We start from the raw sequence: 17,737 nt of genomic DNA, 5'->3' as shown, positions 1-17,737 counted from the left end.
TTAGCCTGTTGAGATCTACTGTAATTCATGGCATGATTATCTTACCCTTTCTTTGCTTTGCCATTGGCTTGGGCCACAGAGTGGCTGGGTTGCTTTGGTTAAAGGAGATCAAGATGGCGGCCAGAGGAATCTGCCAGAGGATGCCGAGCGGAGCTGGGAGGTGTTTTCCAGGTCTGAGCTGTTCCTGAGAGGCAGAGTGGGTCCATCAGCTTCACCCTTTTGTGTGGGAATGGAGAGGGTAGCAAGTGAGGGAAGGCTTTTTCTGTATTAATTCTCTCTGAATTTGCTATTTATTTCCTTTGATTTTACTTTGGGGGGAAAATGTCAAGGAGCAATATGATATACACATTTTATTTTTTAATCTTTAAAAACGAGTAAAATAATTTTTTTTTCAAATTTGGGGAATTTTATATTTCATTGGATTCAAGTTCTACCGACTCTAACACTCTAAGAATGTTAAAACTTTCATATTTAGTTGATTTCATATATTTTGAATGCAATTTTCCACAGCAAAACCTGTTTTCCTTGAAATTGATTCCATGATTTATTGTTCATATGGCTCTTTCATTTGGGCTATCTGTTTTGTGACAGCAAAATAATGTATATTATTTTTCTCACTTAATATTTATTTTCTTTGTGTCAGTAGTGCATACAATTTTGTTTGTTTCTGCTCCTCCAAGCATAAGTACGTGATCCTTTTTATTGTGAAAGAAGAGGCCTAGTAGGAGACAGGGAGAGGCTATGAGGCAAGCAGCAAAGATACAGCAGGTACAACCACGTGTATCTTTTTGCAGCACAACCTAAGAGGGGCTGCATCAGCCAGCGGTTGTGCAGATGTGGCTTTATCTATGTTGCCTTCAAACAAATGGAAGGAAATAAAATCCAGTTCTGAGATTCTCATCCTGTGAACTGCATGGCCTGATCCACATTGTCTCCGGGAATGTGCCTTTTATGACACATGGGAACAGGGTCTCCAAGTCTAAAAGCATCTACTGAGCTCCATCAAAGCTGGGATCTGTCTTCCAGATGTCTAGGCTGTTGGGAGTAGGTACAAACTTCCAGATGGACCAGCCTTCTTACAGCATGAGCTGGCTGGATGTTGGGGATTGTGTCAGCCTGATCTGACTTGGTGCTTAGACCCTGGGTGTGAGCAGGTGCTCCAGGAAGGCCACCCCAGGTCTTTGGCATGGGTGTGTACATACCTGGGGAGGGGCTCCTGCCAGATGTCCAGTGCGTCTGTAGGACTGGCCTCGCTCTTTCTGTTCATGCTCCTTTTCTTGTAGAAAGAAGAAAGGCTTCCCTCATAGACCATAGGATCTTTACAGAATGCAGGGCCAACCACAATTCTTCTATTAGAGGAGCAGATCATAGTGGAGCTTCCTGAGGTTCTTCACCAGGAACTAAAACAAATTATATCAGCTATTAATTTGTGCCACCCCCATCTATATGTGCTCCCTTCCTTCACCTTTCAGTTTTTTCCCTTTCTTTTACTTCCTCTCCCTAAATGGAGTTGTCACATGCTTCTCTCCACCATCTCCCCAACCCCCACTCCAAACTGGCCTACCCTCCTGGCACCATCTTCTGTTGCAGTTCTTTCCTGGCACTTTAAAAAAAAAATGTAGCTGCCCTGGTTCCTACCCCCTCGAGAATCAACCTGTCAAAAGTATACTTGAGCCACTCTGAGGTCTATGCAATATCGGTTTTAGGTACCATATCTTCATTTTCTTACCTTGAGCCTTCTGGCATTTAACATCTTTAACCAATAGTCTAGTTCTAATGTGAGCATTTAAGGCACCGTATCAGATGAGAAGGGAAAATATTTAGAAGGCAGATGGGCATTCCACTGCCCTAGCAGTGCAGATGCGATGTAGACAGTACCTAGTGGACCAGCAGAGAGGACTGGCTCTTTGCCACACGCCCTTGGAAACTTTTTTTAGTTGTAGAACATTCCTTCCATTTTTCAGTCAAATGTCTAGAATTTCTAATTCAAAAATTCATTGAACAAAGAAAATGTTATTCAATTTTCTCTTCTCTTGTGTCCCGGCTCGTATCCCCCTTCTCATGAAGAGTGGCCTCAGCTATTTCCCTAGGGCAATATGAATGAATTTTGTAAGGCTTTTCGTTCTAAAAGCCCTGGATGAAATTCCAGACATAGGGCATCAAAGTGCAACTCAGTAAAATCAACTTTGTTGAATATCTTAAAGATAATATAGTTCAATCAGTTTTCTGATCCAAGGATAAAATATAAAATTTATTTACCATCCCTAGGCAAGGTGGCTTATCTCTCCAGCCAACTCCAGGTAAATTTTAGTGTTTGTGTTCTGTGTTGGCATTTAACATCCTTCCCTGACTCTGCAGGAAAGAGCACCATGAGCTACTATCAAGGTATTCACAAGAGGAGAACAGTTGTTTTTTTTTTTTTTCTTTCCTGCGGTACACGGGCCTCCCACCGCTGCGGCCCCTCCCACCGCGGAGCACAGGCTCCGGACGCGCAGGCCCAGCGGCCACGGCAGGCGGACTCCCAGCCACTGCGCCACCAGGGAAGCCCAGGAGAACAGTTTTATCTGCCCTCCTGGACCACCTGATGCATGGACTACTCAGCTACCCAAGATCACACTTTTATCATCAATAAGGACATTCTAAAAAACATAACACAAACATGCATACACCCACACAAATGACAACAGAAATTCCCTATGCCTTTAGGAGTCTTTCAGATAAAATTTTATGTTCCATTTGACCTTTTGTTTGAGATACAGAAATTCCCGCGCATAAAAATGTGGTGAACCAGCTCAAGCTGCTTGTCAAACTGCAGAGTGGAAACCTCAGCTTACTATAAATTGGTCTAATTAAGCCTCATTAAAATTGATACCCCAGGGTGAATTTTTATCTCTTGCACAAAGGATGAAATTGCAGATTTCCACATACAATGCAGGCAAATCTGATGCTTTTATGGGTGAATTTTCCAAATGGGGATAGCAAATGTGCCAGGGACAGCATCCCTGAAGCACATGGGGATGTATAACTGCTCAGTAATTGCAGTTTTCATTTGGGCAAATTAAATGCAAATGAAAACAAAAGCCCTGTCCTGTCTCTGAAGTGTGTCAGTATTAGTCCAAGCTCATGCTGGCGGTGGGGGCCAGGAGATGTCAGAGGTTCTCCTGCGGACATATCTGCTCATCTTCTACACCTCCCCCAGCTGCCTCTCGTCTCACTTCTTTTCTCCTTCCTTGAAACCTCAGTGGGGATCTTTGCGGAGGGAAAGACTCCCATCAGACAAACGTCCCTCTGCAGAGGGGGCCATGCTGACTTTCTACAACCAGCTTTCATTCAGTAATTTCTGTCAACTCTACTTTTAAAATATATTCTGAAGCTGACCGTCTCTCACCATCCCCACAGCTACTACCCTGGTCCAAGTTATCAATATCTCTTACCTAGACTATTGTAATAGTTTGCTGATGGAGCTCCCACTCTCACCCTTGCTTCCCTTCCCTCTCCCCCAGCACACAGCATACACAACAGGCAGCAACCAAGGTAAACCTTGAAAAACTCTTATCAGAGCATGTCCCGCCCCCTTTTAAAACTCATCTTAGCCAGAATAAAGTCCTAAGTCCTTTCTAACATCTGCAAAAGCCTGTATGTTTTGGGCTTTTTCTCCTTTTTTGAACTCGTCTGGCACTTGCCTTCCCGGCTCTCATGCTCCAGACACTCTGGTCTCTACAGGCCTCTGCTGTTTCCAAATTGCCAGAAATGTTCCCACTTCAAGGCTTTTACATTTGCTTGTTCTTAATTTTTCTCCATGTCTAAAATCTTACAGATTTATTCCTCTATGTTTATCTTCCTCTTCCTCGATTAAGTGTTAGTTGATGAAAGCAGGAACTTTGCTTTGTTTATTGACATAACTCTGGTACCTAGAACAGCCCTTGGCACACTGTAGACACAACTGCACTCAACAAGCGTCCTCCAGAGGGACGGGTGGCAAACTAATCTAATCATATGCTTCCTTTTATGCCTAGACAGGAAAGGGGGCTGTGCAAGGGTAGTAGGTTCCAGGGCCTGGTGCATATCCTGAAGGATGCTGCACTCTTGGTCTGTTGTGTTCTTCATTTCTCATGTTGTGTCATGCGGGAGCCAGGATAACAGCATAGCCAGGAAGAAGATGCTAGTCACAGTCATCTCAAATCTGAGTATCTTTACTAAGATCCCCAACATCACCGAGGGGAATCTCAGCACATGTGCCTCTTCCTCCTGCTCTCCAAGAATCTGACAAATGGAGCCATGATGTCAGTGAGAGCCTTCTGGAGAGTTTCAATCACAAGGCTTCTCTTAACACAAATACGCAATTTCTTCTTTGGGACCTGCTTCTCCATGCCTGTAATCAATTTTAGACTAAGAGAGGACAGAGGTAAAATTGTCATCAGAGCACTGATTTCAGATTTCAGATTCTTGCATGAAGCCAAACCCTCAGGAAAAGAAAGAAGAAAGGCAAGTAGGTGCCTCAGTGTTGGGTTGGGGAAGTAGCTGGTGAGAAATGTAAGGACCTGGCTAAGTATGCAGATGCTATATGAGCTGAGGTAGTGGCCTACCACGGGGGTGGGCATATATGGTCCATGGCCCAAGTCTGGTCCAGTGCCATTTTTTATAAATAATGTTTTATTGGAACACAGCCATGCTCACTCCTTATGAATTGTCTAAGACCACTTTTAGGCACAAGGACAGAATTGAGTACTGTGACAGATCCACAAAGACTAAAATGCTTACTGTCTGAAACTATAGAAAACATTTGCCAAGCCCTGATCTAGTGGGAAGAGCCATGTACTGGGAACCTGATTAATCAGGATTCTGGTCCCTGTGCTATAACTCAGTATTTATGTGAGCAACTGGTCTACCCTCAGTGAGCTTCAGCTTTTTTACCTTTTATATGGTACATAATTTGGGTTAATCTACATAAGTATATGTTAATTTAAAAGTTCTTAGCCTGAAGGAGGTACTCAATACAGATTGGTTAAACATAAGAGAAAAATAAATTAAAATGTCATGAGAGTATACCCTTTGCTCTGTCAATTGCACAGGGTTACAGTGACAATCCAATGAAATAAAGACTGGAAAAATCCTGAAATCTGAGATTCCTCTCTCTGTGATCACTGAAGCTAAAGCCCAGACCTAGATCTCTGTTGTGTGCCCACAGCTGCACCACGAGCCCTGGGAAGAGGCAATGGCTCCACAGGCCACCTTCCCTGACTTGGGACATTGAGGTAGAGCCTAGAGCTGCCTCTTAGAATGTTCCCATGTTAATAAAAGGGACTTTCAAATGATTCCAACTCATACATGCAACAGGGAGGAACACAAAATTGGGGTTGCGTAGAGATGGGAGGGATCGTCTGAAGCCCATTTGCTCTTCCTGTGAGACTGTCCTCAGGGTGTGGTCTCTTATGATGTTTTTGTTGTCATTGTTCAGCTGTCCATCCTTTTTCTATATCTAAAATTTGGAAAAATCTTTGTTTTTTGTTTTGCTTTGTGTCTCCTACTCAAAGCACCCCTACCTATTCCTGGTGGTCTCAGTGGGGTACATGGATTCAGCATCAAGAGCATGGAATTTGCACTTAGAGAAAGCTAGCTTTATATTCCTGGTTCCTTATTAACATGTAGTGACCTTGAAAAAGTTGCTTAATCTTTCCAAACCCCTGTTTCATCAACTGTAAAATGAAGAGAATCCATCCTCATGAAATCCTCATGAGAATTTTAATGAGATTGTATACCTCCCCCCACTATCCCCTCCCCTGCCCTTTATAAAAATAGATCACTTACAAATTAGATGTTTTAAAGTCTGAGGCAGCCTATTGTCATTTCTAAGACGTAAATCTTGGCAGGCTGAGTGTCTGAATTTTTTAAAACTTTGCTAATATATATGTAGAAGATATGGGGGAGTTTATCACTCACTTCTTTCAGAACAAGTTCCCACAGGTCTGAGGATATTTAAAACAGAGATGTATTTAAATGCAGGCATAGATCACAGAAGGACAAAATCCTCAGAGGGAGTCAGATGAAACACAATTCAATTAGGGAGCAGATAGCCAGCAATCCCTACATGCCCTGGGCTTTCTCTTCACTGAAATTTCTCTGAAAGGCCTGTGCCAGGAGAACTGCAGAGAAGCCAAAAGTCCCTATCAATGTAAACTGAAAATTCTAGATACAGGAATGAATCACTTTTTGTTTGGCAAAGAACATCTTTACTTCAATGACTCTGAACCTAGGATTGTGATCTGGAAACCTCTGATAGGATATTAGCATTATTCGGACCATGCTACGTGCATCACCCATTTGATGGCGCTCTTACTCCTTACAGATAAGTAAATTGAGGGTCAGAGAGATGGACTGATCTGCCCCAATATAAGCAGCCAGTAAGGAAACGGCAGAGCTGGGAATTGAAAAGTCCATTTGATGCACATGATTTCCCCAGCCACCTTGAAGCCCTGACAGTATGGGAAGGAAGGATATTCTACTGAGTTCAAGCATCCTGCTTATTACCTGAGGGAGGAGGCAGGTAAAGAGGATTAAGCCAGCGGCAGTCATCGCCATGGCACATAAAGACAGTTGAGGAACCCATTTCCTTACAATGGGGTTTGAAAAGCAAGTAGGAAGTCCTGGATCAATGGGACATGGGGACATGGATGTTGGTGAAGGAGGGGAGAGGTGAGCCTAAAGGGAGGACATCAGAGACACAGTCTGCCTTCCTCATTGCATCTTCTAGTTAGAGAAGAAAGAGGCTATGCTTTACAGTGAAGCAGCTCTTCTCTCAAAGCTCTGGTGGACCATTTTTCAGCTGTGGGACCCAGGGCATGGGGTCTGCAGGGGTATATTACTTCAGGGCAGGGGTTCAGGGAACCAGTAAGAGGTCAGCCAGGGAGCTGTGCAGTGCAGAGTCTTTATTACAGTGGGATTGGGTGTTGGTTCTCTACCAAATCCATCAATGTGCTCCATGAGAGAGGGCTAGAATTTAGATACTGGTCATGCTAGAGAGCCTTCTATAGCTGACAGTATACTACAAACAGCACCGATTATGTGAAAATGGACTTCTGTCACTTTTGCTGCTATTTTCCTGCAACTTCCCTATCTCCACCCTAGCTGACACCGAGTCACCAGAATCAGAGACAAATTGAGGGAAAGTAGCTGTTGGCCTAGGGAGTCAGGGCTTCAACATGTGAATTAAGGGGGAGAATGATTCAGTCCATAACAGCTGGCTTCCTCTGACACTGCACTGGCACAGGAACTGGGACGCCACCTTGTTACTGCCAGGTGGTGAAAGTCCATGTTCTCTGCTCAGCCTCCACTGACATTCTGGGGTGAGGGTAGAGGCACTTTATTACTACTGCTGCCAGGAGTAGAAATTGAAGCTTCCCACTAGATTTTTACTACACCCTACCTGGCCTCCACTGACACTGGGGAGAAGCCCCTTATTGCCACCATGTGGGTAGGAAGGTCCTAGTTCCCTACTCAGTTTTCTCTGATACCACCCCAGCAGGGAAGTTGGGCATCTAGGTACAGCCTGGTGAGTGTAAACATCTATGCTTCCCAACTGGCCTTTGCTTGAAAGCAGTATCCCATCAATTTTAGAAGCAAATTGCTAAGGTCTGGCCCACATCCATGGAAAAGGGTGTTACAAAAGGGTCAGAGATCATTAAGGATCTGAAAGTGCTTACCACAGGGAGTAGAGCATCGGCTAATAGTGCTTAACTAAAGGAATTACTCCCTCAAGTCAGAGCCAGTGAAAGAATGCAGGAATCTCCAGGTACAGGAACTACCTAAAATGGAATCACTAAGCTGGCATCAAAGAGGCTACTCTTGCTCTCACAGGCTGCATGATCTCTTAGGACATTTCTGCATCTCTGGTCTACGATGCTATTCTCAGCCACTAAGAAACTAGTCCAGATACGATGCTGCATTACTTTATCTGGATTTCCATGTGTTTTCTAGGATATGAAGTGTCAGAATTAGATAGACCATTTAGTAGCTCCACCATTTACTAGTTATGTAATCTTGGACAAATGACTTGACATCTCTGGATCTCCCTTTTTTCATCTGTAAAATGGGTATATAGGGAACATGATATGATCCCTGAGATTGGCTGCAGAAAGAGAAGATAAATTCCTCACAGCAAATCCTCTTTTCCTTATCAGTGCTGGATTCTTCTCATATTTAGCAAATATTTCAACTTACAGAAATGGCTGGGGCAGGGCAGAGAGCTGTGGATGTACAAGGAGGAGGGAGGCTCTAATAGAGTGAGCTAGATCTTTGCCTAAGAATTTGATCTTAACTCTTTAAAGCTTTTAAGAAAATTATAATTCCAAAGCTTTAGAGTTTCTTTGGGCCAAAATTTCCTTAGTCTCTATTGGTTGTGAAAAAATTCCATTCAAAAATAAGCCAGAATTTCTTCAGATAAGTAGCTAGGTTTCTCATATTATTATTTGGATAATATACAGATGGAAGTTCCTGATCTGCTAAATAATTTGGAAAAACTCAGGTGACATGGATACACCAGGAAGAAAAACAAAGTGATATTAAAAATAAATGACTGGAATTTTGTTTCTACGTAAGATGGAATTTTAGAGGGCAGACCAATTTTTCTTCTAAGAACAAAACAAATCAGGTTAAAATATAAGAATAATTGGTTTAAAGGCAATCAGCGGTGCGGTGCTTTGTGACCGCCTGGAGGGGTGGGATAGGGAGGGTGGGAGGGAGGGAGACGCAAGAGGGAAGAGATATGGGAACATACGTATATGTATAACTGATTCACTTTGTTATAAAGCAGAAACTAACACACCATTGTAAAGCAATTATACCCCAATAAAGATGTTTAAAAAAAAAAAGGCAATCGGGATCTGCTGAAACAATGAGGATTTAAAGGGTTAAGACAGAGAAGTGAGCTGAAAAATCTGTTGCTTTTTTTCTGTGGCCATTTGACTGATTCTGGCAGGAAAAGATGCTGAGCATCTCAACTGGCTCAAGGAGAGAACCAGGAAAATGGGTGACAGAAAGAAAAGAAAATAATGAGAAATGAAGAAAAGAACATAAGAGTCACAGGGACAGAGCCAAAGTTTCTAGTATTCATGTGACTGGTATACTTGGAGAGTAAAGAGACAATGAGGTAGGAACAATGTTTGAAGAATTAATGGTTGAGATTTTCTAAAACGTAAAAGATGTTAACTTATAGATCTAAGAAGCATTGTAAACTCTGAGCAGGATTTTTCAAAGAGCAAACATACCTAGGCACTTCATTATCAAATTTCTAAAAACCAAAGACCAAAAAAAACATCACTTTCAGAGAAACGACTGTTAAGACCAACAACTAGAGAGGCCAATGGGTTTTAGTATTGATACTTTCCTATTTTGCTAAAAGAAAATCAATGCCAACCTAGAAGTCGATGCACAGTGAAAGTCTACTTATAAATGAAGCCAAATGTATTTCTGAAAATATGTTTTCAGAAAAACAAATTCTGAGATATTTTATTGCCAGGAAACATGCACAAAAGGGGATTCTTCAGATAGAGGAAAATGATCCTAGAAAGAAGCATGAAAATGCAGAAAAGAATGGAAAAGCAATAGGAAGGGTAAATATATGGGTAAATAAATATTGACTGTATAAAATAATAATCACAATATCCTATTCTGCATACACAGTGAATTCAAATGCATTACAACAATACACAAAAGATGGGAGGAGACGTGAATGTAAATAAAGTGTTTCAGGGAAACTTAAAAAGTAAAAATTTCTATTAGAGAATTAAGTATGCATGTTGTAATTTCTAGGATAACCACCAGAAGAATCATAAAAACATTGTATAACTAAGATATAATAGAGAGGAAAATTGGATAATAACAAAGGAAAAAGATGACTGCTCTTCTGCACTTTCAGGTGGACATTTTTGTCTCTTAGAAGGTTGGGTTTTTTTGTTTTTTAATTCAGGAAAACTTCTTAAAGGACCTTCTGAATGTGAAACAACAGAGCCTTGGATTAGTTTAGATGGGAGAGAAATGAGAAAACAAAGATATAATGCATTCCACATAAAAAGTCATACAGAAATTTGTGAGTTTTGCCCTGAAAGTTGAGGTGATCAAATGAGTCCTAAAAAGAGGGATTATAAAAATATGGTGAGAGGCCAGTGCCTCAGGTGGGATGTGAATGGGGAGAAACATTTTGTGGCTGAGTTTGTGTTCTCTTCAAACCTTCATAAAATTGTGGAATGCACAAGTGTAGGTGAACCAAAGAGGAAAGGCTGCTCTCTCCACTTGGGATTAATCTAGCAGAGTGAGAACAGCAGCTGCAGGAGGTGAGACAGTGAAGAGATGCTGAGAGTTTAGCCAGAGCTCCAAATCACAGCAAGCAAGCCCTGAGTGAACAATAGCGCTCTGGGAAATTCTCTAAAATCCTTATGATTTGACCGTGTATATGTTGTGGGATGAAGGGGTCACTGAACTTCCCTTGGTAGTGGGGGCTTAAGCCTTTTTATTTGAAAATTAAAGTCCCCAAGAGAACAGAAGAATTTCGAGGCAGCTGGCTCTGCATAGAATGTGTTTCTGCCTGTTGTAGCCCTCAATAACTTCTACTATTATCATTACAGCCTCTGCAGAAAATAAAGTGTTTTTGATTCAAGTCCTCTTCCATCTCCTCTCCCCCTCTCCAGTCTCCACTGAACTGAATGGATGATGTTAAGTTAGGGACATTTGTCTAGAATTGAAGGTGGAGGCTTAATTATTACAGACAAAAACCACTAATGAGGAAACAACATTATCTTTCACACATGAAGCTGTTTTGATGGAAACAAATTTATGGCGAGTATTCTATCCTCCAGGCTTCATTATAAAGGGCCTCTGTCCTCACGACTTTTCCCCTCCTCCTTCCCCTAACATTTCTCTATTTTCGTTAGCTCAGTCTCACAGGAAATCAGAGAGCAGATAGTGTTCTCCACACATTTTATAGGAAAGGAAGCAACGGGGCAGCCAGGATCGGCTCCAGGCAAAATCACCACATTACAAGGCTTTCTTTGGGCACCTCTCCCTTTTCTTTTTGGCTGCCTTCTCCTCTTATCTTTCTTTTCTCTCTCTGTCTTTCTCCCATCCTCTCCTTGCCATCTACTGCCTGATTGGTTGAAGCCTCTCTTCTGCTCTCACCTAATCAATCCTCTTCCATGATCTTTATTTACTTGTAAATAAGAATCTGACCTGGACCAGGGTGCTGGCAATCTGGATTGAGCACAAGGGTTTTCCTGCCTACAACTGAGGAAAGGATGAGTAGCCTTCAGGAAGTGGGGGTCTGGGAGGTAATAAGGTTCAGAAATCAAAGCTCCATGGCAGAAAAACATCCAGTGGGACTTCCAGGTGCTATCACAGGAGAAGATGGGAAACACCAATCAGAGACCGAGACACAGAAAATTATAGTTCAATAGCCCTCCCCGTCCCTGTTTTCATAATGCTTTTCTTTCCCAGATGTTTTCCTATAGAATCAGCAATAAAACCCATGCGCTGGCCTTTGCAGCCCTGGGTGGGCCTGGCTGAGGCCACTCTGTTCTGTGCCAGTGCCCGGCTCCAGAGAGGACCTCTAGGAGTAAACTGGGTGGCGGCAGCTCCAGAGTAAGGAGGAGAAGGAGGTAGGGGACTCCTGGTCTCTGCGGACTGTGACACAGGAGAGGAGAGAACTTAGTGTAGGGCTAGGCAGTGCATCTCTCCTTCTAGCCCGAATCCATCCGAAAAGCGCCAGGTTTTTTCATTTTTGTATTCTCATTTCTTCCACAGACCTTGACATATACCATAGGGGCTCAACACTGTGAGTGGAGTGAAAGAATAAAGGAGTAGGTAAATGACGGATACACCTTTCCCCTGAAGTGATTTATGTCAATATTGTACTCAGTATGTGTTGATCTCCAATAGTTTGGCCCGTGGGGTTTGTACATGGTAGCTCCCTATTCCTTTTCATGCTCACCTCTCTGTTGGCAACTGTCAGAACCAAAGCAACCACTGCGTCCTGTGTGTCTGTTCCCAGAATCAGGGGGACAGACTGAGGACAGGAATCCAGGAGGACCAGCAGCAGAGGCCAACAGTCTGAGTAATCTGAAGGCTGGGTGATGGAGAGTGAGCTGGAGAGGGCGGGTGGTCCCATTCAAGGCCAGTTGGACATGGCAAGTATCTGGGGCAATGCCACCGATTCTGTCACTCTTAGGATGCCTGACCTCGGGCCAGTCACTTATTCCTTGTTAGATGAAGCCATCCAGCCATAGCAGCAGTGGCAAGGCAAAGCTCACGTGGGAGACAAGATGGGGAAGTCATATGTGCTTCCTGTCACGTGCCAACTCCCTTCCACTGGTAGAGGTTAGCTGGAGGACTGGCCATGGGAAATGAGGAGATGGGGGTCTCTGGCTGTGAATCTGCTGATTCTCTTAAGGCATCTGAATGTCTTTCACCTGTCAGACTGCCAGATCCACAGTGGCATTCGTGAATATTTCAAACATCAGACGATTCTATTCTGAGTGAAATGACACACTGTGAACAGTGAATAAATCAACTTCACTTTCCCTTAGTGGTGAGTGGGGAGGCAAGGAGGTCTCACAATCATGAGTGTTCCATTTGGAGCTAAGATCACTTTCATGTATGGGAACAGAGAACTCCAGAGATGGATCCGACAGGGGTAGCGCTCAGAGCTCCCCCAGGCCAGGCTGGAGCCAGCACGACCCCTGGGCCTCAGGTAGGGTGCATGCTGCTTGGCTAGAGTCTGATAGCTTACCCAGGCCAGCGATCTTGAAACAGCTCTCTCCCTGCTGAGCCAGTCCTGCTAACAATAGTTACTCACATGCCTTGTCATCATTACTCCCAGACTGCTAAGGAGAGTGTCAGCTCTACCTTTCTTTAGTTCTTTTTTCTTTTTTCCATGGCCCGACGAATAGGCTTCCAGAGGAGACTAGAAAAGCATGTCTTGTTGCTGGATGATTGCACAGCAGCTCTGTTTTTCCAAACTGATGGCATGGCTTGCCAAGAATGAATTACATATTTTCACAGAATTATTTGCTTTGCTCCTAATCAGCTCTGTAAATGATTTTCCTTCCTCCCTCTTGTTTAACACACTGGCCCCCTTGGTCAGGCACCTCAGGCTAGGGTTTTGGGGAAAGGAAGAAATAGAAGGCCATGAGAGGCCCTTCTAGCAAGCTAGTGGGGAGAATGGAGAAGTCTGGGCTGAGGGCAACTCTGGCCTCGGAGCGGTAGGTAGGACAGAAGACACATGGATGCTCCTCCAGGGCTACGGTGACGGAGTTGCTGGGAAGCAAGGATCTCTGGGTCATTGGCTCAGGGTCACAACAAAATCACCAATGGGAGTCACAGATGCCAATGCTGCGACTTGTTCCTGCCGGAAGATTCTGGTAGGCCAGCCCCACTTCCCTGGCTCAGAGGAGAAACTTCCTAGGGTGTCTCACTCACTGTGAGCTTCCTTCTGGTGGCCCTCCAGCCTTGCCATGGTGACCATCTGCAAATACCTTGACAGGGCTGAGTACAAGGCATTCCTGCTGCTGTGAATGCTTCTCTCCTCTCTGTTCTGGGAGAGGCAGTGGGTTCTCTTTTCCATTCCAACAGGCTCCATACAGAGAGAATGGGAAGAACCTCTTTTTCTCCAGGAGTGTCATACTGTCTTGAAATCATAAAGCGCCTCTACCTGTGTCCCCTCACGTCTACATGCTTCTTTAGTTATTCTTTCCATTATAGTTTTCTCTTCTGAGGACTCATGCAGCCCAGTGGGAACCAGGCTGGAGGCCAGTCTGAGTGACATGGCTTTGGGCCATACCCATCTTCCCTCTTCTCTGTCCTGGGGATCAGCCCCTCGCTGAGATTTGCACATGGCGTTCTCCACCGACTTGGCCTTGTTCTCCACTAGGACATTGCTCAGCTTGTTCTCCTGCCATGTAGGGAGTCTTTTGGAAGGACTATTATTTTTTTTAAAGCATCCAGGATGTGTCTTTCTCCCAAACTTCCTCTTTCTCTCACATGAACAGGTCATCGCTGGGCTAGTCCTACCAGTCCAGACATCTATGAATAGTAGAAGACTCATGAATTGGTTAAAGTAATATCCTATGACACTTACGCCATGGCACTACTCTACTACTAATGGTGGATATGGCTAATGGAGCATGTCTCTCCTGGTAAGCCTCAGAATCCTTCTGAACACCATGCATCTGACTGCTATTACCAGTCCATTGGAGTTGGTTCTTATGATGACATCTTTTAATCTTCCTTACCTTAAGCTCTGAATTGTATCTCCCCTCCGTCTAACCAACACACCTATGCATGCTCAAAATTAACAGGTACTTAATGTCTGCTTGCACATGACATTGACCTTGATAGGATGTACTCTCTGCCAGGGAGCTTGCAGTTTGTCTCAGATACATTAAAAAGGTGCAAGTATACTTTATTGGGGGTGAGGGAAATGCCGGAGCACTACTTTATTAAGGCTGGAATTTGTCTCTTTTCAGAATTGATGAACACGTCTCCTGTTACTATTCATTTGTCTCTGGGAGGTTGTATTCTAGAAGTTATTGGTCCAGATAAGTTGTAACTATCCTGGGAGGCAGAGAGGACAACCTGAGCTGTATCTCCTACAGTAAACTGTCATAACCTGGCCAACCCACAGCCATAAGAGCAGCTCTAATAACTGCAGGTCCTGCCATGTGGACGCTTTTCCCCCAACACACAGAAGACAAGGGAGGTGATGATTTGCAGCTCCATTATTTTCAAGAGTTACCTTGTATTTTGGATACATTAATAGGTGCTAAAGGGTGGGGAATTAGGTAAACAAAATAGAAATTTAATATGTGAAATAGCTAAAAGATGTTTTCTTCTTAAGGCATCAAACAAATAACTACAGAAGCAAGCAAAAATAAATAACGTAAAATCTTCAGTTCTAGTTTTTCTCAAAATCCAAGTCTCAATTACGTAGCTAACAGCTTAGGAATCAGTTCCTTCTGACTTTTCCACCACAATCCCATTACTGCATGGGTTCTCTGGACTGATGTTTGGGACTTTTAAGATTTGACTGCATTTCTTCCCATGCCTTTTTATGCTCCTAGCACTTCTGTTTCCAGTCTGGTGGCTTCGCTTGGGCCCTGCAGGCTAGACCCATGTTGCACTCAGGGACTGTAAGAATCCCGGGCCTCAGATCTGCTGATTCTCCTCTGACACCGGACCTCCCCCGACGTTTGCCTGGTGCCTCTGACCCAGCCCACAGCTTTGTCCCAGACCTTGTAACAGAATCCCCACCTGACCTCTCTGCCCATTGCTCCAGTTGTTCCAGGGTTGGGAGCTGGGGCTCTGTGCTGAGTGTTTCCAGCTCAGCCTAGGGTTCCTTCTCAGGCCCAAGTCAGTCTCCAACTCTCTCCAGGCTGCAGCATGACTCCCTCTTTCCAATATCAGTTGCTCCCTATTCCCTGCAGTTGGGGATACGATGAAAATGTTGCTTCTCCAGCTTTTCCTTTGCTTTCCTGTCCCTGAAGACAAATTCACGCACTCTCCCTTAGATTCTTACTCTTGAGAGGTGGACCCATTTATTCAACATGGTAGCACCTTATAATTTATTATTTTAAGTGGGGGCAATTTTGAGAATTAAAGGGATGTTATTAATAACTATGCCAGAATAACAGGAATAAACAAGGACTATTAGAGGCAACAGTTACATTCTTATCCTGACCTTGCCTTTAGCAGCCCATATAGAGCAAATGTCCCGTGGCCAGTGGCTATATCTGGGGTCATTTCTCTTGGAAGTGGTAGATGGATGTGATAGTCACCATATGGCTTTAAACTCAGGAAGATCTTGGTGCAACTCTTGGATTGACTCTTTCTAAATTCATGGACCTGGAAAAGTAGTTTCTTTGGTGACTCTCAGTTTCCCTATCTGTACAATGGTTATAATGGTAACTGTCTCAAAGATGGCTTTAAAGATTAAATAAGATAACATATAAAGCATCTGACATGGAATACTTCAATGAGTTCTAGTTTTCATTTCTTTATCTTTCTCCTAATGAAACCCATGAAGCATGCCAACTCTGTTTCTACTTCCTTTCCTTTAGAGGGAAGATGGTCTGTGATCTGCTACTCAGTATTCTATCTTAAAATGGATTCCCAACTTTGCATTCCTAACATCTTTTAATGTACCATATAAAAGGGCTGAAATTCGATACATTAAGTGATTTTAATGTATGAGACAGAGAGATTTAGCTTATGATCCAAATATGCATGAGCATAAGATGCAGTCAGAGGAAGATATTGCTAGATGATAAAAATGAAAAAGATGAATCCTGTGCTGGGGCCTAATTAAATGACTGAGAAGATGGCTAATGGTCTCAGATTGAAACCTTTAGCTCCAGACCACTGGTTTTAATTCCACATTGAAAGCTATTATGCCCACTGCTGGCTGCTAGGAGAAGAGACTGACTACAACCAAATGTAATTGCTGTGGAGAGTGTGGTCTCAGACAGAAGTCCTGTGCCCTTGAATCAGTCTCTCACATTCTCTCAACTTCAGTTTCCCTACCTGTGAAATGGACACAGCAATATGAACTGAACAGGATTGTGGTGAGGATAAAATGTGAGGCCTGGCAGTGTCTGACTGTCAAATACAAGCTGAAATGGGTTAATGAGTTAGTTTATTTTTATCTCTTTAGGAATTTGAATTTAATCTGAAAAACCATATACCCTTGCAATTCTTCTTTTAACTTCAACTAGATTTTTCTGCAGAGTTTAGCGAAAATTTCTTGTTTTTAGAGCTTTGGGGCCTAGATCTGTAACACCAACTGATTTCAAGTGAGAAGTTAGGAAGCACCTGATTAGAAATCCCCAAGATCCTCACCTGACCTATTTAAACCATTGCCCCCACCCCAAATACTAGCTTTGTGGGACTTTAATAGTTTTTCCCTCAAAACTAAGATGCATGTTCAAACGTCTTTGGGCAATGCTGGGTAAATAAAATGAAACAGATTTCTTTACTGCACAGCTTTTAAAATATTTAGCTGATCCAATATGCATCTCCAAGATGGGGCCATGTACCATATATTGTCTCCAAAATGTGCTTAACCATGGTCCCCATATTTTTTGTGGGATATTTTTAGACACCAATGGTCCTTGGCATGCTTTGGCAAGCACTCTTCTAATAATTTTTATGGATTTGGAAAAAATGTTTGCATTATAAAATTAAGCAAGAAAGCAAGCTACTAAATTTCATGTACTGTAAAATCACAATTATGTTAAAATGTATGTAAGAGCCTGCAGGAAATATATCGAAATATTAACATTTTAATTAAAAGCAGTAATCTCAGGGGGAAGAATTTGGCTATTTTTTTATATCTATTTTACTTACCCTATATTTTCCAATTTTTCTACAATGAACATGTATTATCTTTATAATCCAAAAATTTTACTTTTCTTTTTTTTCTTTTGGTTAAACAATATCAGAAGGGATTGTTTCTTTTCCAACTACAATGTTGGATCCACCTGAGTGAAATATGCCTTTCATTGCATCCTGAGAAGACAGAAGAACCATAAAAAGCCTTAAGAAGCCCTTAAGGAATTTTGAGGACTATAAAAGTAAAGATTATAAACCAAAGAAAAATACACAAAGTTGTAAGAGCAGTAAAGAGAAAAGTGAGGGCAAGGGATGTTGAATATCTAAAGAGAAAATATAAGAAGCACAGCCTTTCCCGGAAAAGAAA

This window comes from Globicephala melas, chromosome 9 (assembly GCF_963455315.2).
Source record: "Globicephala melas chromosome 9, mGloMel1.2, whole genome shotgun sequence".
NCBI classification, from domain to species: Eukaryota; Metazoa; Chordata; class Mammalia; order Artiodactyla; family Delphinidae; genus Globicephala; species Globicephala melas.
The sequence above is the reverse complement of the archived record's forward strand: the minus strand, read 5'-3'. Positions refer to the sequence as shown.